Source organism: Tamandua tetradactyla, chromosome 8 (assembly GCF_023851605.1).
Source record: "Tamandua tetradactyla isolate mTamTet1 chromosome 8, mTamTet1.pri, whole genome shotgun sequence".
NCBI classification, from domain to species: Eukaryota; Metazoa; Chordata; class Mammalia; order Pilosa; family Myrmecophagidae; genus Tamandua; species Tamandua tetradactyla.
The window spans coordinates 52080806-52105719 of record NC_135334.1 but is presented as its reverse complement, the minus strand read 5'-3'; the positions used below and the strand labels follow the sequence as shown (position 1 = coordinate 52105719).

Below are 24914 nucleotides of genomic sequence, written 5' to 3'. Positions count from 1 at the left end.
GTTTAGTTCATAACCTGTAAGAGTAATCTCAGGTGGTTATTCTTGGCATTCCATTTTTCTAGAACTTTATTATAATCAGCTATTCTTAAAATGTTTGTCATAAGTTTTTACAATAGGATTTGCATTTTACGTGTTCTACTAGTTTTATAGAAGTATTGAATGTTTACAAATACCATGTGCTAAGAAATGTGCTAGATATTGGAATGCAATGGCAAACAACATAGATATCATCATATCTCATAAAGCACTTGCATACCAAGCTAGCAATTATAGAAAAATGCTGCAAAATAAGTTGCACTTCTGTGTTTTTACTTATGAGCATGGAAAACGAACTACTTCTATAGTTTAAATGATGATCAAGACCAGATCCAAACCTGTAAACATACTTAAGTCTCCAAATCCTAAATGTGATTATAAACTTTTGTTTTATATGCCAAATATGTAAAAACAGGTATCTATACAAATATGTGCTTTATCAATGAATCTAAAAGTAGCTAGCTGAATACATACATTGAAAAATTGTGCAGTAAGGTAGCTGTGGTTATGTTTCACAGAATTCTTCTAAGAAATACCCTGGTACTCAGAGTAGAAGATTATGTGTAAAAGTATAAAACATGGAAATCGAGCATATTCTTGTGCATTGTGTTAGCTTTTATTTGGCCATCATTTAAATTTCCTATTAGGTAAAAATCCAGTCTACATATCAAATCACATTCTGTTTCCCAATCATCTGATGCACCAAAGAAAGCTTGTGCATCATTCACTGAAAGTAAAATTTAGCCATATAGTCACAAGAAAAGTACATGGAAATTAGCAGCACATTAGAAAGAGAAAGGGAGGGAGGGAGGAAGAGAGGGAGCGAGAGGGAAGAAAAACAGAAAGAAAAGAAAAAAAGAAAGAAAGAAAGATAAAAAGGAATGCTAATTGGATAGGAAAGAAAATATACTTGATATATTATTTGCTCCAAAAATATACCCAGGGGCTATATAAGCATAGAACTGAGACTCTAAAACTGGGTTTGAATACTTTGATCTACCTTAGAATTTGAGTGATGGTAAGTCTTTTAACATCTCTTGCTTAACATTTTGTTATCTGCCAAATGGGGATAACACTTATAACCACCCCATAAGGTTTTAAAAATTGAATGAATATTGTATGAGAGAAATTTTAACCTATAAATTTCAATGAAATTACTTTTAATATTTGTATACTCATTATATAATCCTATTGTCACAGAATCCAGTGATCAAAATATCCACAGTAAATGTGCAAGAACCCCGATGTACTATCCTTCATTTCTCATAGCTCCTGCCAGATAGAGCAACTATCACCTCCATCAACCATACATTCTAAGGGCAGGTGACAGCTCTCTCTAGATTGCTGCAAGAATCTCAAAATCAAGCTCATGCCTGGAAAAAACGTGAGCACTTCAAAAATATACGACAATTGAAAGAATGAATGAATGATGCATCTAATTATATCCACTATTATTTTGAGGGACTTTGATTAGACCAACAGTTGGTTCTTATAGTTTGGGGGGAAGAGCATGGGGAGAGTTATATTTTAAAACTGTCCAAAGTGTTCCAAATAAAAAGCAGAGTGGTTTAGAAACTGAAAGAAAGGGTCAAATACAATCAATTTAACCCACTGCATCTAAACTTGTCCAGAACAATGCTAAGATCAAACCTGGTGGTGAGAGCTTAGTAATAAAAAAAGGAAAAAGAAATACAGCATCTGGTTTCATGAGTCCTAAAATAGGAGAGATGTTGGAGGGGGGCATAAATTTTTTTTACATATCATATTTGAGAAGACCAGGTATCACTATGCGCTTAACCCAATACTTTACTTCCCTGGGATTACCAAGTTCTGATACAACTTCTGAAGTTCATTTGACCAGTGTAGCATAACAATAGCTAATATTTAGAATACTTATAACACTGGCACAGGCATGAGATTTTCAGACTTTCAAGATGCAATGTATAGTAGGTTGGGACACTGACCTATCAGAGTGTGCTTGGTATTGACGTTAGAAACACCTTGTAGCAAGGAAATGAAGCCTCATGTGTGGGTAGTATAAGCTTGTGACACAAACTGTGACTTGTTGACATATGCTTTATAGTATCTCCCTCTCATCACAATTCTCGTTAACTCCAAAACAGTTATGAGGAAACAGGATAAAATGTGATTTCTTACATCTTAGAGCTTAGTACTGTTATTTGTACAGTTCCCATTAGGAAACAATTATTAAGCAACAAATGCCAGTGTAGTCCATGCACTGCAATGTATGTGCACAGAGACACAAATTGATAAGTGACAGGAATAGTTTTAAAATGTAGCAATAGAGAGCTAGGGAAAGGCTAGTGAACAAAAGTTAAAAAAAAAAAAAAGACACATGGAGAAGAAAATGTGTGAGGATTTAAAATTGTAGAAAAAGAATTTGGAAAGGATAAAAATGTCAGAATTATGAAAAAGTCTACATTAAAAGATGATCTTATTATCTAGAGTGTATTTACCAAGTAGGCATTGGGCCTTATAAAAGAAGGAATCTTCCCATTATAAAAAAAAAAAAATCCCTATGTGTGGTCAGGTGCATTTATTCAATGATATATTTATTGAGCACTTATTTTGTGCTTAGTACAGTTCTAGAAGACACAACAGCACATAAAATAAAGCTATAAAGTTCTATAACAGAAAACAAACCTAAAAGAAATAAGCAATGAAGTGATTTTTAAAAAAATCAGATAGCCATAAATACTTTCAAAGAAAATTAAATGGGATGCGGTAATAATGTAACTAAATTGGGAGTTGGAAACCTTATTATTAGGGGGTTAGATAAGGCCTTTGAGGAAGTGATCTTTAACTTGAGACTTAAATGACCATAAAGGTCAACTATGTATATATGTGGGTAAAAGGCAAAGGTAACACAGCAGGATCAAGCCGAATAAATGTGGCATGTTTAAGGAGAACTAGTGTGAATTAAGTACTGAGAGCCAGTGAGCAGTCCAAATAACACTGAAGAGCTAGAGGGAAACTAGATATCACAGAGTCTGATAAAACTCTGGTAAGGGATATAGATTTTGATGCTAATCTAGCAAGGAACTATTACAAAGTTTAACACAGGCCAATGATATGACCTAACACACTTTGGCTACTGCAGTGCAGAATGGAGTGTGTCGGGAAGAGGGACATCTTCTTAGGATGCCTGTTGGTCAACAGATTCTCGAGAAATCTGGGTCAAAGAAATGAATGGTAAGCAAGGGTAGTGTGATGCAGTTGAAAGAAAGTAGAGAAATGAAAAACATATTTTGGAAGTAAAACTGACAGGCCAGCTGCTGAGGGGTAGGAGAACAGAAATCAAGGATCATTTCCTGGTTTGGGTTGAGCAAACCGGGTAGATGGTTGAGAGGTTCACTGATAGGAGGATTAAGTGGAGCAAATGTAGGGTGGTAAAAAGTCCTGTCTGGGATATGCTAATTAAAATAAGATCTGTTAGAAAAGAAATGAGAAAAATCAATTTCAAAAAGAGATATTTAGGCAGTAAAAATAAAATCAAGGGAAATATTCATTATGTCTTTGTGGAAAAGGTAGGGTAACTTTTTTGTATAACATTCCTTTTAAACAGATTTGTGTGTAAATGCTGATATTCATCTAGAATTTATATGAATAAGGGAAATTCTTTACCTCAACGTTTAGTTCCTGAATAAGCAAAATGAGCTATTTCTGAGCCATCTTCTACTACATGACAACCAGACAATTTAAAAGTGTATACTATAACAGCAGAATCAAGTGCAATGCTTTACCTTTTTTTTTTTTTTTTAGAATGGCAATGTGCATATTTTTAGAGTTTGGTGGTATATTTTGTATGCAAATAATTTCTCATTGATGGCAATCTAAGTATATCTTTTAGAATTCAGAACAGGAAGATTCCTGAAATGCAAACTCTTCTTGGCATAAAGTTTTCCTATTTGATGTGTTGAGCAAAGTTTTATGAAAAGCAGTTCATAAATATTTTAAAATGACTTCTGCCTATTTGCACTGAGTGCTTTTCATAATATTTTCACAGTCAGTGAATCAACTTCAATAACACACTTGACGTTAAATGTTTGCACGGAAATGATGCATTTTTAACATAACTTCGCATTCAAAGTGCTTGATTTAGTCAAATGTGTTTTCCTTTTATTTAAACATTTTTCTTTCTGATAATATACTCAGGGGAAAATGCTAAAAAAAGATCTTTCTATCAGTTGGTTAATTTTACATTTTCAAATCTCAAATCATAGAGTTGATTCTAGCGCTTCATCTCTCATTCTGGAAATACATTTGGCTAAATCTCTCTGAGCCCACAATGACGCTGGGTTTTATCTGTATAACAAAGGCCCCTAAAAATTATGAAATCGGGATTGAAGGTGATAGAGTTGATTCTGCCACTGATCTTATACACTTCATCAAATGTAATAAAAATCCCAAGCCCCGATGATTGCACAATTGCATCCTTATGAAGAAAATACAAACTATTTAGTTATGTATAAGAGAATCCACCTGGCTAAGTGATTTTTTTTTATCTTTTCATGTATTTGTTGACCATTTGTATATATTCTTTAGATAAATGTCCTTTCAGATCCTTAGTCTTTTTTTAAATATTTTTATTGAGAAATCTCCACATACATACAATCCATATCTGGTGTGCAATCAGGGGCTTACAATATCATCGCACAGTTGTGTATTCATTACCATGAAAATTTTTTAGAACATTTGCATCATCCAGAAAAAGAAAGAAAGCGAAAACTCATACATACCATATTAGCTGAGTGATTTTAACAACAAGATGGTATAATTTGTGAATACACATGGCAAGCACTGCATATTTTGGCTTTGTAAGATATAAGTTCAGGAACCAAATTATTGGCCTTCTAGATAAACAGGAATATTTGGAAATTTATGTATAAAGATAATTAATTTACACACTGGAGATCATTTTAATGCTATTTTCTGTGGAGTTAATTTGGGAAATTTGAATAATGATGTGAATGAGCAAGTATTATCTACATTTGGAAGAATATTTCCTTACTTTATAGGTGCATTCAGTAATTTTCCAAGATGCAGAAAATAATACATTTTATTATAACACTCCACAAATTTGATTAATTTGTTTTCTTTCATGATGGCTTTAAATTTAGCCATCAACAGTCCCGATTCATAGGTAACATTCCATGTGCGAAGGTGTGTGTGTTTATGTGCATTTAAGAGCAAATAAAAAAAAATCAAACGCAGCAAGTTACAAAGTCAGGGAAATTTCAGGAAGATATCAATCTTTCTATTTTACCTTGTGCTCCTTCAGGTGGTTTCTCCAACACAAAAGCTCTAAACTTGCTTTGTTTAATCCATCTCTTACAACTTCACGTCTATGCTGAGTGTCACCACCACACTGTGGATCATCAGACTGTATGTGTCCATCAAATTGGACATGTACAGAGCAAACAATCATTAGAAAGCAGTTTAAAAGTCCAATTTACTATGTTGGTTATAGAGATATTTTATCATTATTAATTAGGCCACATTAAATACTGATTTTTAAAAGTATGAGCAAATAAGAGAATGTAGAAATTTTAAATTTGGTAATCAGAGATAATCAATGTTAACATTGTATTGCAATACTTTCTGTCATCTCAGTTTAATCAAACTGCAGGTTCTGATTTGTAACATAGTTCCACTTAAAACAATTATGTGAACTGTTTTCCTTGGCATTAGATATTATTCTATAATACACTGATTAGCTATAATCTACCCCATTATATGTAAGGGTAGGCCTCTAGAGAATACACTAATATTAGATATGTTGACTGCTCCTATTTTTTATCTTTTAACTCTGCCGAAATGAATAGCCTTGTATCTATATCGTTGCTCAAGTCCATGATAATTCTCATGAGCAATTCTAAAAGGTGGTGATGGGTTGTCAAATATTTAAGACTTTTGAAACATATTGTCAAATTGCCCTCTAGAAAGTTTGTGCCAATTTACAGTCCTGTCAGCAATATATGAGCATCTATTTTTGTGTCATTGCATTAATACATTTAAAACACTCAGGAAAAATAGAAAAAATATAAAATTCAATTGAACTGTATTGCATTCTCTTCTGTCAACTTGCCATGTTTTTATAACTTCATAGCAAAGCTGCTCATCATTTTCTCTTGTGCTTAAGAAATTAGACTGAGGCCACAATACAAACAATACTTTTGAATTATTTCTTTGACCTCTGTATCCTATATGGCATGGTTTTGTGGTGGGCACCACGTTCTCAGTTTTGTATTGCAGCAGGAGATATCAGATATTATTCTTAGCTTGGAGATAACAGTTTCTATTCTCTAGGGAATAACAGTTTATCACACTGCACATTTGTGGTCATTCTTGCTTGTGTTAAACATTCTGATTCTGTTTCTTAGTGATCCACAGTAGGAAAGTTTGCCAAATTTGACAGTATATAGGCTTTCAGTCTAAAGTATGATATGACATATATATAAAATTTCAGTCCCCATGTCAATTTGCTGAGAAAGCTTAGAATTTAACAATTAGAGAAACAAAGTTTTCCTTCCATTATAGATTTAATGGCTAAAATAGTTTACATTTAAAAAAACTTCAAAGTTAAGGTATCTTTCCAACAATTAGTCATCCCTTTGTTTTTTTCTTTGAGGTAAAACAGTCCATTTCACTATTAGGTAACATAGTTAGAAATGTCTTCCTCATGTTGTATCTAAACTTGTTTTCTTTTCATGTCCAATGATCACCTCATATTATTTCCTCTTCCAAATAATAGGGTTTCAGATATTTTAAAGTATCTATATTTTCTCTCCTTCTGCTTTCTTTTCAGACATAATTTCTTCAGTTCTTTTTATACTTCTCACATGACCCATTTCCTCAGTTATTTTGCCAGTTTACCTCCCTGAGGAACTGTATTAGCTCACTGAGGCATCATTACTAGACATATAGGGATGAGACAATATATGTGCTTTCTGATGATTAGATACTGTCTAGAATGTTGTCTTCAAATTTGAACATTGCAGCTCAAACTTGTTGTATCCAGTGGAGAATTATCTACAATAATCCTGAGCAAATGTCCTGTATTCTTTGCATTGGCAATTAATCAATATGATCCTTTTGTATCTGAGGCAGCCATGCTATGAAATGCATACAGAACAAAATATTTAGGACCTGCATAAATAGAATTAAGTATTGCTCTCATGTGGCATTGTTGTTTTACAAAATAAGGTGATGAAGATTTCAACAATTAATCTGAATAAAATCTTAGTAAATTACCAGCACTAAGATGAGGTCTTGGGAAGGTTGAAAGTTATGGCATTAAGAAATCCAACCAGTGAACATAAGAAGTTTGCAATTTACTGTTCTTGATAAAGAAGAGTAGTTGTATTAAGTGCATTATCTTTTTCTCCAATCCTTTCTATAAACGTGATGCCAGAACACATTTCCTAAAGCTCTGCCCAACCATTGCATTTCTCCTCTGAAAAGGTTATGATGATGAATGGGCCACTATTTACTTCTGGAGAGTATCTGAAATAACTCATTTTGGATCTTTAAAATCTGAATTTTATTCTCTCTCTGCAATCTATCACTATCACTAGTGCTTGATATTGCCGCTGCTAGAAAAGTCCTGCTTAGATGCCTGACAACTGTGTAGACACAAGAAACCAATACAGACCATAGAAATTTGGCAACTTTATTGACAGAGTAACTCCCATTGGTATTCTGACTATGGGAACTGAGATAACTCAAGCCCAATTCATAAAGGTTTTTTTCAAGTATATCTTCTTCCCTGTTGCCTCATCCATTCCAAGCTCAGGCTAATCACATCAACATAATGACACCAAAATGGTTTAGAGCAGTGGGGGAAATCCTAGGAGAGCTGATGGAATTGAGATTGCAGATGTAATCTTTATTCAGGAATTCATCTAGATTAAACTCTTTTTTGTAATATCCTGGCATATTTTGAGATACCTCCTGGATTCTTTCCAAGGGCTTCCTTAACGAATCACCCCAAACTTGGTGACTTAAAACAACAGAAATGTATTCTCTCACAGTTCTGCAAGCCCACAATCAAGTGTAAGCAAGGCTATACACCTTTCAAATTCTCTATGAAAGAATCCTTTGTTTCTTCCAGTTTCTGGGGGATTCTTGGTGTTCCTTGGCTATAGCAGCCTAACTCTAACCTCTGCCCCTTTCTTTTCATAGCCTTGCTCTCTGTGTGTCTATGTGTCCTTTTCTGTCTTTCATAAGAGAACTCTAGTACTAAAGCCACCTACTACACCATGATATCATCTCAATCATTGCCTTAATTATATCTGCAAAGACCCTTGTTCTAGTTTGCTTGCTGCAGGAATGCAATATACCAGAAATGGAATGACTTTTAAAAAGGGAAGTTTAATAAGTTGCTAGTTTACAGTTTTAAAGCCGAGAAAATGTCCCCATTAAAGCAAGTCTATAGAAATGGCCAATCTCCGGCATCCAGAGAAAGATACTTTGGTTCAAGAAGGCCAATGAAATCCTGAGTTTCTTTCTCAAGTGGGAAGGTATCTGGCAAACACAGTCAGAGTTTCTCTCTCATCTGGAAAGGCACATGGTGAACACAGTCAGGGTTCATCTCTCATCTGGGAGGGTGCATGGCAAACACGGCCTCATCTGCTAGCTTCTTCTCCTGGCTTCCTTTTTATTGAAGCTCCCTGGGAGGCAATTTCCTTCTTCATCTCCAAAGGTCTCTGGTTGGTGGACTCTGCTTCTCGTGGCTGTGTTGTTCTGCGCTCTCAGAATCTCTTCTATTCTCCAAAATGTTTCCTCTTTTATAGGACTCCAGAAAAACTCTCAGGACCCACCCAAATGGGTGGAGACATGTCATCACCTAATCCAGTTTAACAACCACTCTTGATTAAAACACATCTCCAGGGAGATGATCTGATTACAGTTTCAAACATACAGTATTGAATAGGGATTATTCTGCCTTTACAAAATGAGATTTTGATTAAAACATGACTTTTCTAGGGTCCATGCATCCTTTCAAACCAGCACAGCCCTATTTCCAAATAAGGTCAGATTCTTTGGTTCCCAGTGGACAGGTTCTGGGGGACACTATTCCTCCTGTTACACCATCAATCCATATGCACTATAATATTTTTCAGGTGGTATTGAGTACTTCCAACAATTTTGCATCAAAGATCACCCACTCAGTAAAAACATCAAATAAGCACAAAATTTCCATAAATTATAACAATCCTAAGTATATCCAAATACACACATACACTACTCCTTCTTTACTGCTGAATTCCAAGATATGGACTTGCTCTCAACTTCACACACTTAAAACTTCAGACCCATCACTGAATTCACCCTCGTCCCTCTCAATTCTCAATAACTTACCCAAAGCAGTTTCTTCTGCATTCTTCTTCCTTAATATATTCAATTTCTATTAATTTCATTGATTGAACATTTGAATCTTTATGCCTTTAATGTACAAAGTGCCACCCAAATCGAATAGGTTAATCTTTGACTCCTCATTAGGTTCTTCGTTTTTCTTTAAGATTGATTCCCCAGTCATAATTATTAACACTCTATTATAGTTGCACTTCAGCAATGCAAATGGCAAACTGTAATGCATACATATTAACTTTGGAATCAGAGATACATTTGTTTGGTTGGGTTTTTGTTTTCAGATGTCCATGACCCATTCAATCACCCAAAATAAAACAAATCTAGTATATATTGAAGTATAATAATTGTGCAATGACCTTAGTAAAGTCATTGATTTGCTTCATTGTAGCAAAATTCACTAAACTTCTCCAGAAGTACAGTTTATATATGATATTTCCAAAGGAGGCTGAGAGTCATTATGGGCATTCCAATGCACACAATTTAATTTGAGCTAAAGTGACATTTAGTGTATAAAAAATGACAAGTCAGTCCTGCCAAGTTCCTTAAAGTAAATCTACACATTTGAAGACTTTTTTGGATTCATAAAGTTGTAAATCATAAACTCAATTGGAAAATATTGCCCTTCCAAAATCTTTTCATTACTTTTAATATTACAGTTGAATAGGATTATTAACCCTTTAGATATTTTCAACTATTATTTATAATTTGAAGATGTCTAGACTCAATAAGTCTTTTACTGTCACTTTATTTATTCATCTATCCATTGTTTATTTCAATCATCAGGGAAAACCATTTTAATTAAGTGAGCTGTTTCTGTAGCAGCTGCAAAACAGGTAGTTAGAATAAGTTGTTGAGGATGCTAAATTCTGTGTAATTTGTTTATGTTTAATCTTTCAATTTCATTGGAAGTCTAATATAATAATAATCAGTGTTTATTGGTGGAATTAGGTTTTTTAAGGAAGAAATCAAATATAAAAACCTGAACTAATAAATAAACATTCTTTAATAAGAAGTGGGAGAATGAGCAGAGGAATATGTGGTTAGGGTTAGGGTTAGGGTTAGGGATTTTGATTTCATCATTCCATATTTAATTTATGTGAGCATCAAGTTCTTTTGGGGCACCATATTTCTTCATGAAGGAATTTCTATTTTTCACAAAGTGAACTCTGTCTACCTAGGAGCCCTGACCCTTTCCACCACCCCTGCCCCTACCTCATCACCTAGAAAAATCCCACTCATTCACAAACCAGCTCAAAGAAAACTCCATTTGTGAAGCAGTCACTTACATGCTCCCATTCCGCTCAGACTGGGTCACAACTAATTATGTAAACTCATAATGCTTTAATCCAACTCTGCAAGCAGTGAGTTGAATTAAAGTATTATATAAATGAAAAGACAAGGGAAACTTAATGTAATTGCTAAATAGAAGCAAGTATAACATTCATTGAGATGCTATAGCAAAGGAATATGTTTCTTTCTGTGGGGATATGGGCTTATAAACATGGGCCCTTGGTCATTTGTATATTTTGTACTGATATCATTCTACTTGCTGTTGGTTATTTACAAAACTATCCACCCTCCAGCCCTTAAGTAAGGAAAATTAAATCTCAGAGATTCCAGTATATGTGCAGAAATAGCCTTGGCTCACAATCTGTTCAAATGATAAAAGTCTCAGTTTTTATTTACAATACAGTTTATTCTTTACAAGTTCCTCACATAATTATATTTATTTAGATACTTTTTACATTTTACACTTTTGAGAAACAAGAATAATTATTATTTAATAAATTCATTCCCAAATCATGTATTTGTGTACCGAAACATACCCTCTATGATCATTCATCTATATTTAGAACCATTCATTCAATAGACTATTTATGTGAAGTGAAAGTTTGTCTCTGACTTGAAATTAAATATTTTTTAAATATATACACAAATCACTATATTTCAACTGAACATTAGACTATTTATATGGATCATAACCCATTAGGAAAAGATAACGTGGGAATTATTCAAGTCTCAAGTAAAATTTGCTTTTTTAAAAACATAGGATGTTGTGTTCACTTCCAAATAACTATTTAAAACAACAAAACAACAAAGTAACAATATCCAACAATGCTGTCATTTCCAAATTATTTAAACTAAATGTATATGGATGTGACAGGCATAATAATGGCCCTCTAAAAGATGTCCATGTCCTATCCTTGGAATCTGTGACTATGTCAGGTTACATGGAAAGGGGGAATGAAAGTTGCAGATAGAATCCAGGTTGATAATCTGCTGAATTTAAGACTTGAAAATTGGAAGCATGGGTGGTTCAGTGATAGAATACTCACCTTCCATTCGATTCCTGGTTCGATACCCGGACCATGCACCAAAAAAAAAAAAAAAAAAAAGTAGAGATTTGGAAATTATCCTGGTATGTCCAATATAATCACAAAGTTCCTTAAAAGTGGAAGACAGGGCCACGTGCATATGCGTTCACTGAAACTAAATTTCTCCAGTAGAATATTTAAACTCTGAATCTGCATTTAGTTTAGTTTTGTATATTTCCTTGGAAAGGTGAAATCAGTAAGTCTACAATCTCATCATATTGTGTATGCCTATTTCTTATTGCACTAGTGGTATCTGCAAGATGATTCAAGTGAGACCTCAAGCAGGCACCAGGAATTGAACCCAGGTCTCCAGTATGGCAGGTGGCTCTTGATTACTGGAACCCTATAAAAGAGGAAATATTTGGGAGAAACCTGGAGATTCAGAGAGAGAAAGAAGGATGACAGAATGCCACAGAACCATGAAGCAGAGTTCATTGCCAGTGACTTTTGGAAATGAAGAAGAAAAATGCCTCCCATGGAATGTCAAATGATGTAACCACTGTGGAAGGCAGTTTGGCGGTTCCTCAAAAAGCTGAATATAGAATTGCCATACGACCCAGCAATACCATTGCTAGGTATCTACTCAGACGATTTAAGGGCAAAGACACAAACGGACATTTGCACACCAATATTTATAGCAGCAGTATTTACAATTGCAAAGAGATGGAAACAGCCAAAATGTCCATCAACAGACAAGTGGCTAAACAAACTGTGGTATATACATACGATGGAATATTATGCAGCTTTAAGACAGAATAAACTTATGAAGCATGTAATAACATGGATTGACCTAGAGAACATTATGCTGAGTGAGTCTAGCCAAAAACTAAAGGACAAATACTGTATGGTCCCACTGATGTGAACCGACATTAGAGAATAAACTTGGAATATGTCATTGGTAACAGAGACCATCAGGAGATAGAAATAGGGTAAGATAATGGGTAATTGGAGCTGAAGGGATATAGACTGTGAAACAAGACTTGATACAAAAACTCAGAAATGGACAGCACAATACTACCTAATTGTAATGTAATTATGTTAAAACACTGAATGAAGCTGCATCTGAGGTATAGTTTTTTTTAATATATTTTTTATTTTTTTATTATTTTTTTATTTTTTCCTCTCTGTTATTTTATTTCTTTTTCTGCTGTCTTTCTATTTCTTTTTCTAAATCGATGCAAATGTACTAAGAAATGATGAATATGCATCTATGTGATGATATTAAGAATTACTGATTGTATATGTAGAATGGAATGATTTCTAAATGTTGTGCTAGTTAATTTTTTAAATTAATTTAAAAAAATGCCTCCCATGGACCTGGAGAGGAAGCTAGCAGATCATGTCATGTTCACCATGTGCCCTTCCAGACAAGAAAGAAACCCTGACTGTGTTCACCATTCTGCCTTTCTATTTGAGAAAAAAACTCTGAAGTTCATTGGCCTTCTTGAATCAAAGAATCTTTCTCAGGATGCTTTAGATTGGACATTTCTATAGACTTGTTTTAATTGGGACATTTTCTCGGCCTAAAAACTGTGAACATGCAACTTTTTAAATTCTCCTTTTTAAAAGCCATTGATTTTCTAGTATATTACTTTCTGGTAGCTAGAAAATTAGAACAATCATATATCAAAGCAAAACATTTATTAATGTTCAACATCTGATATATCCAAAAATTCAGTAATATTAAAGATAGAATGGAATCCACAAGTATAGAAGAAATTTACACATGAAAGCAGTACATCTGAATGGTGAATAAAGTTAAACCAATACTATAGGATAATTTTTGCCTCATTTTGTGGAAAATACCAGTTAAACAATATGCATACTTACCTTATGAAGTTAAAACAAATACAATGAAAATATCATTTGAAGAAAGACATAGAGGTCAATTAAGAGAAGGAGAAAGTAAATTATTTTATATTTATAAAAAATAGAAGAAATACTAATACGCAGACAACTTGTCAAAATAGTGCTGTCTGCAGTAAAGATAGTATTCCATCCCTGCATATATCTCTGCACATTCCGTTACAGAAACCACTGCCCACATGTATATAATGAGATTTTAAAATTTGACTGGCACTATTGAGGAGCTTAAATTTTAGTTTTAATTGATTGTGTTAACATCAATGTAAATTTAATAGCAAATTGAGGTTAGTACTTATGGTATTGCACAGCACAGATCTAGAATCTTGGAGGGGACTGATAAAACTGGTGTTTCTGAGGAGCTGAACTTTTAGTTTTGTTTTATTTTTTTAAAGTCAATGTAAATGTAACACTAATTCAAATCTAGGGCTTACAGTATTGCACAGTACAGGCATAGAATCTTGGAGAGGACAGTTAAAATTACTGAAACAGATTCAAAGCTCAAATGGTAAAAGGACTCATTAAAAATTGGAAATGTAGATAATGAGGTAAAAGTTGCTTTGGTACAAGAAATGTCTGAATATAAGCAGGGCTTATGAAAGTATAGGTGAATGTGGTATGCTCACAACTTACTGCTTGGAGAACTCAGATGATCCTCCAAATTTTAAGAAACAGGTCAACCAATTTCTCAAAAAGATTTCAGAGGAAAGCACTTTGCTCTTCTCTCTTGTTTCCACACTTTCTAGCTTATTTTCATCATACATAAACCTCTATTTTGCATTCTATTTAAAAACAGTTAGTAAATCTAAGAAGAGTTATATTCCAGGAGTGACACCCTGATTACAAATATAATAAACCCAGTTAGGGCTTCATTCTGTAGATGCACATTCTTCTTCTTGATAGGCTTTGCCAGAAAATTACCAAATTAGAACCCCTATATGATGTTGGGGAATATGGATATAAGGCCATTTTGGAGGACAGGAAAGAGATTCATACATTCCTTAATTCTTTCATAAGTGTTTCTGACTTGATTATCATGTAAGAAATCATTTTAGTGCTGGAGATAGAGAAAGGAGACAATGACACTGACTAGATACCCTGTAGACAACATGCCAGAATTTCCTCAAATGAATTTGGAAATATCAATAATTGGAAGATTGTGTTGGTTTGCAAGCTGCTGGAATGCAATATACCAAAAGTGGAACAGCTTTTCAAAAGGGGAATTTAATAAGTTACAAGTTTACAGTTATAATTCTATGAAAATGCCCAAATTAAGGTGCTAACAAGAAGTCAGCTTTACTCAAGAAAGACCAAATTGTCTGGAACACCTGCTGGCTGGGACATCATGTGACTGGCAACTGCTGGTCTCTTGCTCCTGGGCTCTGTTGTTTTCAGTCTCTACATGCATGGGTTCCTCACTGCTGCTCTGGGGCTGGTTTTAATCTCTTGGCTTCTTTTGGCTTTCTCCAGATTCTGTCTTGCTTAACATCTCATGGCAATGTCTGCTGGGCTCCAAGCATCTCCAAACATTTGTCTATATTCTCTGAAGCAACTGTTCTCCAAGCATCTACATCTGCTTTCTCTGTCAGCTCTGAGGTTTCTGTCATTTCTTTCTCTCTCAGCAATATGTTTCCTCTTTTAAAGGACTTCAGTAAACTAATCAAAACACACCCCAAATGGGCAGTTACATCTCCATCTAATAAAAAGGTGACACCCACAATTAGGCATGCTTCATCTCTGTGAAGATAATTAAATCAAAGCTTGTGCCCTACAGTATTGAATTATATTAGAAGAAATGGTTGCTCCCACAAGATTAGATCAGGATTAAAACATGGCTTTTCTGGAATGTATAATACTTTTAAACTGGCATAAAGATGAATAAATAAGGACATTTCAGAATGTAAAATGATCTGAACAAAATAAAACAGGTTCCTGGGATAAAGAAGGGAGGATGGATGTGGTAGGTTAAAAGCCAAATAGCACCCCCTTGGTTAAGATATGAATGTTGTTTGTTCTATCAAAATGGGTTGATAATTTTATAGTTGCTTTTTGTATTTTTTGGTTTTGTCTTTGTTTTTCTTTTCTTTTTGTGTTTCATTTTTTATTGTCTACAATTGTATTTGATAAGTAGAAATTAAGTGAAAATTCTATCACATAGCATGGTTGTAGTACATAAGTTTATTGCCATTTCATTTACAAGTTAAACATTTGAAAGGAATTCTAGAGCTTTTTTCTTCATTTGGTATTTTTCACTTTTTTACTCTGGTGTGGTTTTTTGCATGATGTGAATATGACAAATAAAAGTTAATTGAAATTTAAAAAAAAAAGTGGAAGACAGTGATAGAAGAGGAGAGTCCATTAGAGGGTGATATAAATAGTGCAGAAAATTACAGAAAAGATATACAATTTGTTGCTTTGAAGATGAAGTTAGGAACCATGCACCAAGGAATCCAGGCAGCCTCTAGATGCTGGAAAAGGCCAGGGAATGGACCTTACCCTGGAGCCTCTAGAGGCAAGTAGCCCTGCTGATGACACACTGAATTTACCCATGAGACCCATGGCAGCCTTCTGCTCTCTGGGACTCTAGGAGAATAAATTTGCCTTATTTCAAGACAACAAATTTGTGGTAATTTGTCAAGCAGCTATAAACAATACTAATAAAGAGAAGAAAATCAGTGACTGCCCTTAGTCACTAGAGAACTGGAAGGCTTTTCTATTTCTCTCATCAGATCATACAAATTTTATTAGAAAAACCATATGCTAGACATAATCGACATGGCAAAGTAAACTACTGAGGACCTCTCCCCAGAGATCCAGCAATAAAAGAAAAAGGACTGTTCTCACTTGTTCAGAACGCTGGAGGAAGGTAAAGACTGAAGAAGAATCCCACAAATGCTGAATCAAAGAAAGAGAAAAATGCCAGTAGGAAACGTCTATCCTGGAGCAGCCAGTCCCCTTTCCTCCCCATCACTCAGTCCCCCTCAGCTCGGGAAGCCCCCAGAGGCAGCAGCCGGGGATCCGTTCCAACTCCCACCGAGGAGACAAACTATAAACTCTCTCACAGCTGTCAGTGAGACAGATCCCCACCTATATCCAGACACAGAGACCCAAGCACACAGGGACCCACTACAGGACTTAAGCCATGGAGGAGGACAGAACACAAAACGGCAGCAAGGGGGAGTTTTACAGAATGGAGGCATAAGGAGGGAACTATAAAATCTTCCCTAAATGCAGCAAGAAGGCAGACAGAAACTTCTCAAAACAACTGTTTGGGGACCCAGAGGACAGTGGAGGACGTTTAAAGTCCCAGGTCAATGAGGGGTGAAGAGTCTGAGAAAACGTGGACAGAGACTGTTTCTAGCCCTGGGTTCTGGTGGTCACCTGTCCTCCCTTCAGGAAAATAACAGCAGGTGGCTCTTTTACTTGCATCATCTATCCTTGTCTAGTGGATGGCTACAGATGGAGGCAGCTGGGGGAACTCTCTGCTGCAAGTACAATGGGGGATACAGCCCCACGTTGAGCCAGAATTTGGCTGGCAAAGTGATTACACAGAACCTTATAGTTTCAGTCCCACCCAGTCAGACACAGCCTGGGCTCTGGAAAGTAAACAACTTCTGAGGACAATTAAGATGCTGAAAAGTGCCGTCTGCTACAGGCTGGAACATCCAGGGGAATTACAGGGCTTTTCAGAGCTTCTCTAGACCCTATCCCAGTCCCATTGGAGCTGGTCTACACCCTCTCCAGAGGAACCCAGCCCTATTTTGGCTGAGAAATATGGATGATCTAACTGTCAAAGCAGTTCCCTACTGCAAACCCAGGTTTTGCTGGACAGCAAAAAGCAGACCATGCCTGGGCAGATGGCTCTCTAGGGAAGGTGAATCTCTCAGGTCCCCAACGTGAGGTCTTTCTACACCATGGCTCAACGTGGGGCTGTATCCCCCATTGTACTTGCAGCAGAGAGCTCCCCCAGCTGCCTCCATCCGAGGCATCTACTAGGCAAGGATAGATGATGCAAGTAAAAGAGCCAGCTGCCTGGTGGTGGGGAAGAGGTGGGCATCTGCTGGGAAGTCAGGGAAAGTGCAGTCTGGCTAACTGCTTTTCTGCCCAGCCCCTAATGGATTTCAAAAGAGGGCTGCAGCCTCTGTGTGAGGCCCAGGCCCTGATATGGCTAGGAACAAATGGCAAAACAAGTGCCAAAGGAGATAATCAATGCAAACCCAAGCAACTACAAAATCTTTCATGATTGAGGGAAATCAACTATCAAAATACCTTTATCAAGATAATCAAATGCTGAAAAACTAACAAAAATTCACCAAGCACATGAAGATGCAAGAAGATGTGGCCAAACCAAATGACCAAGTTAAAAGGCAGGAGGAAACATAGAATTTGGAACTAACAAAAGATGTTCAAATGAATCTCCTTCAATAAATTCATTCAATAGGTTGGCTAAAGACATAAAGTATATTAAGAAGACACTAGAGCATAAAGAAGAATTTGAAAGAATCAATAGAAAAATAGCAGATCTTATGGAAATGAAAGATACTGTAGATCAATTAAATATATACTAGACGCACAACAGCAGATTTGAAGAGGCAGAAGGACAAATAAGTGAACTAGAGAGCAGAGAAACTGAATTTGAATGCACAGAAGAACAAATGGTGGCAAAGATGGAACAATTTGAATTGGATCTCAGGGAAATAATTGACAACATGAAATGTGCAGATATAAGAATCATTCGTGCCCCAGAAGGAGAAGAGAAAAGTCAAGAGCTAGGAAAATTATTTAAGGCAACAATTGGGGGAAACTTCCCCAACCCTTATAAAAGACATAAATAGGCAAATCAAAAAAGCCCAACAAATTGCACATTTTCAATCTTGTAATTTTCTGTAAACCTTCTGATCAACAAGGAGGAGCCTTTGCTATGTGCCATGCTTCCTTGTCACCACTGACTTGGATCCAGCTGTTTGACCTCTGGCATTTTCTGTTTTGTCTCTTTTTTTATCAAGGTGTTTAGAGGTCAGCAGCTTCTGTGCACTAGGAGACTTGGGCTTTAGTGATGTAAATCTTTCAGACTCATCAATGACATTGACATCCCTTCCCCAAAGATTTCTAAACCAAGAGAAGACAATTTTAAACACACATACACACAATGCCATTATAACTAAAAATAGAAAAAACAATGTTCCCTGTCTTTTTCCTTTTAATTGCCCAACTCTGTTATATAGCTTTTAATAAAGTCCACACGAGAAAATCTTAAGCACTTAATACAATTTAATACATTTTTAGTGTGAATGCTTTAAATAGATAGCTTTGTTAAGAGGTAAATAGGGAATGTTTTCTTTAGAATTCAAATACCAGGATCCAATTTCAGACTTCAAGATTACCCCAGAAATGCACTGATGGACATTAATTTCTTGTGCAAGGCGGCAGGTGAGGGGTGTCAGCAGGATTCAAACTTTGACTAAGCCACAGAGTCCAATCTGTTATCCAGTGATAGCAGATAGACTCTCAAAAGAACAGGTTGACTCACATCTCATGCTCTTATTTATGCCCTTCAGATTCATGTTGCTAGAGTCATTAGGAGTGACATATCACAGTCTAGTTCAAGAAGCTTTGTCAAATAACTCTCTTGGAAATTACTTAGGAGTTCTAATATTCTCAGTTCACATATAAGCAGTTCATTTGGAAATATATAATATTTTTCAGCTTCCTATCCTTGACTGATAATTACCAGAAGGTAGTGCCCTGATAGATGTTTTAAAAAACAATGATCTAGTGCTCTTTGACAAGATATTCCTTTTCCTTTACTTTGTTACACTTCAGCCATGTGTGGATTGTTATTACTGCATCCTCCTTAACTTTAAGGATTACAGGTCTACTCTTCAATCCATTAGCCATTCCTGTCTACCCACCATAAGATACAGATTCCATGGTAGCACTCCCTTGTTTAATAATCCTCAGTGCCCAGGTACATAGTGTAATGATTTATGCCCAGGAGTACTCAAGTACTTTTAGATACAATTATTAATTATTAATGATTGATCTAAAGATATTGACGTCTCTGAATGTGTGAAAATGTTAAATTAGTCCAACTCATTTAAATGTTAAATTCTGGATAGTACAGATCCAATTTAACTACTTCATGTCACAAACTCTATAAGAAGAAATATTAGATATCATCCAACCTCCTACTAATTTGTGATTTTTTTCCTCAACTCACTTGTTTTCCTATTGTCAGGAAATAAACAATCGAAAAGACAGTGCAAATTTCCATCCAATATCTCTTCTCAACAATTAGACATTTGTATATCTTATAGGTTTTCTTTTGCTTAGCACCCTGCTAAATATTTTGCCAGAATTTGGAAATCCGGCCATATTTTAAGCATATTACAAAGCTACAATGTCAAAACAGCATGGTACTGACATAAAAATAGATATATTGATCATCGTAATTAAATTGAGAGTTCATGAACTGACCATCACATATATGGATTTTTTACAAGGCTGCCAAATCCACTCATATGGGACAAAATAATCTCTTCAACAAATGATGCTGGAAGAAATGAATATCTGTATCCAAAAGAATGGGAGAAAACCCCTTTCTCACATCTTTTTAAAAAATTAACTCAAAATGGATCAAAGATGTAAATATAATAGCTAAAAATCTAGAAGAATATGTAGGAAAGAATCTTTAAGACCTTGAGGTAGGCAGTGGTTTCTTAGACTTTATATCTGAAGTATAAGCAATGAAAGAAAAAATAGATAAATGGAACCTCCTCAAAATTAAATACTGTTATGCTTCAAAGGACTTTGACAAGAAAGTGAAAAAGAAAGTGAAAGAAAATATTTGGAATCCACATATCTGAAAATTTTTAATATCCAGAATATATAAAGAAATCCTACAATGCAACAATAAAAATACAAACAACCCAATTAAAAAATGGGCAAAAGACTTGAATAGACACTTACAAAGAGGAAATACAAATGGATAAAAAGCACATGAAAAGTGCTCAACATCACTAGCTATCGGGGAAATGAAAATAAAAACCACAATGAGATACCATTTTATATCTATTAGAATGGCCACTATTTTTTTTAAAAGGCAGGAAAGTACAAGTGTTGTAGAGGATGTAGAGAAGTAGGAATATTTATTCACTGCCAGTCGCAATGTAGAATGGTCTAGCTGCTGTGAAAGACAGTTGGTGGTTCTTCAGGAAGCCAAATATAGAATTCCCAAATGATTCAGCAATCCCACTACTAAGTATATATTCAGAAGAACAGAAAGCAGGGACATGAACAAATATTTACCTACCACTGTTCATAGTTGCATTATTCACAATTGCTAAAACATAGAAACAATCCAAGTGTCCATCAACCAATGAATGGATAAACAAAATGTGGTATTTATATATGATGGAATATTACTCAGCTCTAAAAAGGATGAAGTCCTGATGCAGGTGACAACATGGATGAAGCTTGAAGACATCATGCTGAGTGAAATAAACCAGATACAAAAGGACAAATATGGTAAGGTCTCACTAATATGAATTAATTATAATGAGCAAACTCATGGAGTTAAAATCTGGAATACAGATTACTGGGAGATTAAATAAGTATAGAGACTAGGGAGCTGATGCTTAATTTGTGCAGAATTTTTAATTAGGTTGATCATACATATTTGGAAATGGATACAGGTGATGGTAGCATGTTATTGTGAGTGCAATTAATAACACTGAATTAAGGGTGTGATTATGATGGGAAGGGGAAGTTTAGGGTCATGTAAGTCACTAGAAGGAAAATTAGAGAATAAAACATGGGACTGTATAACATGGTTGTGATGGTTACTGTGATTAATAGTGCAAATATAAGAATGTTTTTCCATGAACTAGAACAAATGTATATCACTTTTATTAGGTGTTAATAATAGGGTGGTGTAAGGGAAAAATGCAACTAACAAAAACTGTTGGTTGTGGGTTTTTTTGCAATAATATTGCAAAAATATTATTGCAATAGTATTGAAATATTCTTTCATCAATTGTATTAGAGGTACCATACCAATGCTAAATCTCGATAATAAGGGGGATTAAGAGTTTGGGATTTTTCTTTCTGGAGCAATAAAAATGTTCTTAAATTAATGGGGTGATAAACGCACGACTCTGTGATTATACAGAGAGCCATTGATTGTACCCTTCAGATGGATTGTTTGGTATGTGAAAAGAAACCATTTATTTAAAACTTATTGAATGTTTGAAAACATATATGATGTTTACTTTTGACTTCTCATCTTTACTCTCACTTCCCCAGGTCATTCAAGCATTTACTCCTATGGTATGGTTCCTGGATTCCTCTTCATTCAGGATGAAGTCCATGTGACAATGAAATCATAAAAATGTGATGACTGGATCAAAACACAGTACTCTAAATGCGGTCCAACCACGGCAGATTATGGTGGGATACTTTCTATCTTATGCCATTCCCCAAATGCTATGAATCCAGCATCAATTTGCAGAATATTTTTAGCACTAGTATTACACCAAATATTAAATCAAATAAAATCCTGACATCTCGCTGAATTTTAAATGTGACCTTTTTCATTTTATACTTGTAGAGCTGATTTTTTTTATTTAAATGAAGTTTCCTCTTATTTTATTTTTATTCACTTGAACCATCTTCTCAGCCTCTCAAGGTTCTTTTTGATTATGATTTCATAATTCAATATTTGACTTCTCCCTATTAGTCTTCCTTCTTTATCTTCATTAAATACATTGAAAAAAATGTTGATATTCAAGTGGTCCAATATAAGCATCTCAAATGTGCTGTTTTTTCTCCCTAGACCTTTTTTTTTTTTCCTTTTGGTGGCTCTCCAAACTATTTCCAGTATCCTTTCACTCTCTATCTTTATTACTACACTTATTTTCCATAATTGCGCAAAAACACTGAATGTTATTATCAAACATCTCACTAAAATCAACTGACAGTTCATTCACTGAATTGATCACTGTATTAGTAGCTAGAAAAATGAAGAACATGAGGTTTATATGAACTGATCTGCTATTAATGAACCCATGCTGCCTTCTGAAGATCACAAATAGTCACCAATTATTCCTTTAATGATATGTTGCAGAATTTTGCCAGAGATCAACATTAGATTTAAAGTTTATGATTTAGGTTGTTTTTGTTTGTTTGTTTGTTTGTTTGTTTTAGGTTGTTTTTTTTTACTATTTGTGGAAACTTGGGTTAGTTGCTTTACCTTTCTGACTCAGTCTCCTTTTCGTAAGACAGGAATAATACTAGCACCTACCTCATAGGTTTTTTTTGAGAACCAAATGTTTTAATTATGTAAAGAATTATAGGTGTATAACATTATATTATGTATCCAATTAATGTTAGCGAAGGCTGGGCGGGCCGCGGTGGCTCAGCGGGCAAAGTGCTTGACTGCTATGCCGGAGGACCTCGGTTCGATTCCCGGCCCCAGCCCATGTAACAAAAACGGAGAAACAGAATACAATAAAACAAGAAAATGTTTAAAAATGTTTCCCTTTCTTCCTTCCTTCCTTCCTTCTCTCTGTCTTTCCTTTAAAAAAAAAAAAAAAAATGTTAGCGAAGGCTAGGCTTAAAAAGTGAGACTGCACATATGATTTTTTTCTTTATACAAAATGTATTTTTGATTTATTAATAGCCACGTACACTTTCTTTAAGTGGAAAGACTTTTTTTTTAAATCAAGCAGTAGGAGAAGACAAGAGGAAAATGATAAAAGGTAGTTTACATGCCATTAAAATTTACCCAAAAAGCTGCATATGATAAAAGGGAGGGATTGTGATTACATAAAATTAAAGATAAAGAAAGACTTCATTGAGGGATTTCAACTGAAAAGAATAACTTGCACAGAACTACAAATTGGAAAGGAAATTTGGTGCATAATTTATGGACTCTCTTGAATGTCAGGAGATGTATATTCTATTTAACATGATGGAATTAGTGAGACATAGATTCTGAACCCAAGAATACATTTATGAGGCAAATTTTCATGTTAAAAGTCAGAAGTGGGTAAGCCACATTACATGTGTTGCAGTGATTCATGTGACAGTAATTCAGACGCACACTGGAAGTGTCAGTAATGGAAATGAGGCATCGTATTTCAGAGACATTCCAACTCAGACACCGTATATAATCTTTTCATATAGAGGTAATAGAGAAAAGGAGGAGTCAAGATGTATTTTAAAATACATTAAACATTTATTTACTAAGTATTAAACACTTCTTACACATTTGAGTAGTTCCTAGGTGTCTTGCTAAATGCTTTACATGATTTGACATTTTAATTCTTATGAAACCCTTTTGATGTGACTAATATTATTATCATCTTCATATTACTTGAAAGGAAACAGAGCCCTTAGCAAGTTCCGTAGATTGCTCTAGGTTACACAGCTAATAACTGGCAGCACTAGGACATGGAGCTGGGCAATCAGAGTCCAGGATATGTGCTCTTTTAATTACTCACCTTTACTTGCTTGACCCTGAGGCATCAGGCTTGGACAGCTATACGAATCTAAAATACAAAGGACACCACGCACATATTGCTTTGTTTAAAGGCGAAGGAGGACTTTTTAAAGTGGTTATAATATCTTAGCTTTAAGATATCAGTGAGCATCAAACTAAGGCTACTAATTCAGCAAATAAAAACTCTGAATGCCTGGTTCAATTTGAATTTCAGAAAACAAATATTGTTTTTTTAGTAAAAGTATGTCCCATGTAATATTTGGGATATGCTTATATTTAACAAGTATTAACTAGCTGTTCAGTATTTTGTCTGGCAATCTATACCAAAGTAAATAAGTCCTGTTAGTAGCTGGACCTGGGTTCCTGTGGCCTAGGAAGAATAAGAACTGGAAATAAGAAGTTGGGAGTCATTGGTAGCTATTAAGTTGGAAGTGTGTATTGAGCTCCTGCTGCCTGCCAGGCCCTGTGCTAGTGCTGCAGAGACGTGATTGTTGAAGCCCTCCGTAGATTAAATCCAGGAATCAAAACGTATAGTCAGTTCAAAAAAGCAAAACAAAACAAAACATTTAGAGAAACACTGATTGATTTCGGAAAGCAATTTTGAGGGGTAAAAATAGCCACAGAGTCAGAAGGAAAGGGAAAAGATAGGGCTCATAGCACAACTGGAGGTGATATTAAATAAAATCTGGGGAGATTCTTGGCAAAGCAAGATGCTTTATATTATTAGGATGAGGCCCAAGAAA

General features: G+C 35.1%; 1 long non-coding RNA gene across 1 annotated transcript in view; it reads left to right on the top strand.

Annotated features, from left to right (window-relative positions):
• The window catches only part of LOC143643392 (uncharacterized), a 115144-nt gene extending 92946 nt beyond the window's left edge, over window positions 1-22198 (top strand). The window contains exon 4 of the long non-coding RNA XR_013156255.1: window positions 21975-22198. This is a non-coding gene — a long non-coding RNA (uncharacterized LOC143643392). The remainder of the gene's footprint in view (window positions 1-21974) is intronic.
• The last annotated feature ends 2716 nt before the right edge of the window (window positions 22199-24914 follow it).